Source organism: Urtica dioica, unplaced genomic scaffold (assembly GCF_054948205.1).
Source record: "Urtica dioica subsp. dioica isolate 48M unplaced genomic scaffold, U.dioica_male_clone48M_v1_H2 Urtica_dioica_male_H2_contig_16, whole genome shotgun sequence".
NCBI lineage: Eukaryota > Viridiplantae > Streptophyta > Magnoliopsida > Rosales > Urticaceae > Urtica > Urtica dioica.
In genome coordinates, this window is record NW_028297218.1 from 32,501 (window position 1) to 35,000 (window position 2,500).

Below are 2,500 nucleotides of genomic sequence, written 5' to 3' on the forward strand. Positions count from 1 at the left end.
TGCTATGTCACGGAAAAAAAATTAAAAATGAGCTGTGGCATGGAAAATTGCCAAGTATTTGGGCTAAGATAAGGGATAAAACAATTAATATCCCCATATATATCAATTAAATAAATAGGATTTTTGGTAGCCTTTTTATAAGAACTCCAAAGTTAAGCGTGCTCGCGCGGGGGTAGCTCAGAAATGGGTGACCTCCTGGGAAGGGGTTCCTCCAGTTGACCGAGAATTGACCGAGAATTGACCGAGAGTTGACCCACATGAGCGTGCGTGTCGGCGTGGCCGTGGCACGGGCGAGGGAATGGCCGTGGCACGGGGTAGGGGCACGGGGCGCGGGGCGCGGGGCGCGGGCGCGGGCGCGGGCGCGGGCGCGGGCGCGGGCGCGGGCGCGGGCGCGGGCGTGGCCGTGGCCGGGCGTAGGGCGTAGAGGCGTAGAAGCCGTAGATGCCCTTAAAGCCCTTTAAGCCATTTAAGGCTTTAAGGCGTGGGCGTGGCACGGGCGCGGGCATGGTTGGTTTGGACGTTGCACGGTCTAGGCATGGTCTTGGCATGGGTGAGGCACGGTCGCTTCAACGGTTGGTTCTTAGTTGCAATGCCATGGCACGGGCTTTACCACGGTTGGTTCTTGGTTTCAAGGCTTGGGCACGGCCGAGTAATGGGTTTTATTCACAAAACCAACTCCATATATCTTAGAAAACATTAGACTTGATGGAGATTCAAAAAAAAAAAAAAATTTTTTTTTTTTTTTTGACGCCTCGGCCGAGTCATGCTCGAGCAATGGCCGAGGCAGGATGGAGCGACGGCCCAGTCATGCTCGAGCAATGGCCGACCGGACGACTGGAACATGTTTTGGAGCTTGTAAAATTAATTTAAAAATAATCCCATGGGTTCTCTTCACAAAAACAACTCCATATGTCTTAGAAAACATTATACTTGTTTGAGATTCTCAAAAAAAAAAAAAAAAAAAACTTTTTTTTTTTCACGCCTCGGCCGAGTCATGCTCGAGCAATGGCCGAGGCAGGATGGAGCGACGGCCCAGTCATGCTCGAGCAATGGCCGACCGGACGACTGGAACATGTTTTGGAGCTTGTAAAATTAATTTAAAAATAATCCTATGGATTCTCTTCACAAGACCAACTCCAGATCTCTTAGAAAACATTATACTTGATGGAGATTCAAAAAAATTAAAAAAAAAAAAAAAAAAAAAATTTGACGCCTCGGCCGAGTCATGGCCGAGCAGGATGGAGCGACGGACGAGTCATGCTCGAGCAATGGCCGACCGGATCCTGGAACGTGATTTTAAAAAATTAATTTAAAAATATTCCCATGGGTTCTCTTGATTATAGCTCGAGCATATATCTTAAAAAACATTATACTAGATGGAGGTTCAAAAAAAAAAATAAAAAAAAATAATTTTTTTTTTTTGGTCATGGCCTTGGAAAATTTAATGTTTACTGGTGTCACATGGCCAAATGTTCGTTTGTATCTTTAGGGGGGGGTGGTTCCTTGAGCTTGAAAATGTTGACCAAGAGTTGACTCGCATGATAAGAGCATAATTTGCTACGGACCCAAAGACGGATTATGACCGGGCTGACCCGACAAGTCGCGACCGACCGCCGGTGACCCCCCGCCGGCGGCGGAGCTCCGGCGACCGCCCGCCGGAAAATTTTCCGGCGACCAAAAATTTTCCGTGGATGAAAATTTGTTGGAATATGAATGTTCTCCCTAAAAGGTTAAGAACCAAGGCGGAGGCAAGTCTAGTGAGGTAAAATAATGGGTTGAAGGCTCGTGAGAAAACGTTAGAGCCGCCGATGCATGCTCGAGCGACGGGAGAGAAATGCTCGAGCGACGGGAGTGAAATACTCGAGCATGATCGAGCACGGGCCGAGGCATGCTCGAGCGACGGGAGAGAAATGCTCGAGCATGATCGAGCACGGCCGAGGCATGCTCGAGCGACGGGAGAGAAATGCTCGAGCATCGAGCATGGCCGAGGCATGCTCGAGCGACGGGAGAGAAATGCTCGAGCATGCTCGAGCATGGCCGAGGAATGCTCGAGCGACGGGAGGAATGCTCGAGCATGATAGAGGATGGCCGAGGCATGCTCCATCGCTGGCCGAGGCATGCTCGAGCGATGGCCGAGGCATGCTCGAGCGACGGGAAAGAAATGCTCGAGCATGCTCGAGCATGGCCGAGGAATGCTCGAGCGACGGGAGTTATGCTCGAGCATGCTAGAGGATGGCCGAGGCATGCTCCATCGCTGGCCGAGGCATGCTCCATCGCTGGCCGAGGCATGCTCGAGCGATGGCCGATGCACGCTCGATCGTTGGCATGATCGAGCGATGACCGAGTCACGCTCGAGCGACGGGAGGGAAATGCTCGAGGCACGGTCGAGCGATGGCCGAGACATGGCCGACCGAGAAATGCTGGGGCGCGCTCGAGCAATGGCCGAGGCGACGGGCGAGAAATGCTCGAGGCACGCTCGAGCGATGGCCGAGAAATGCTC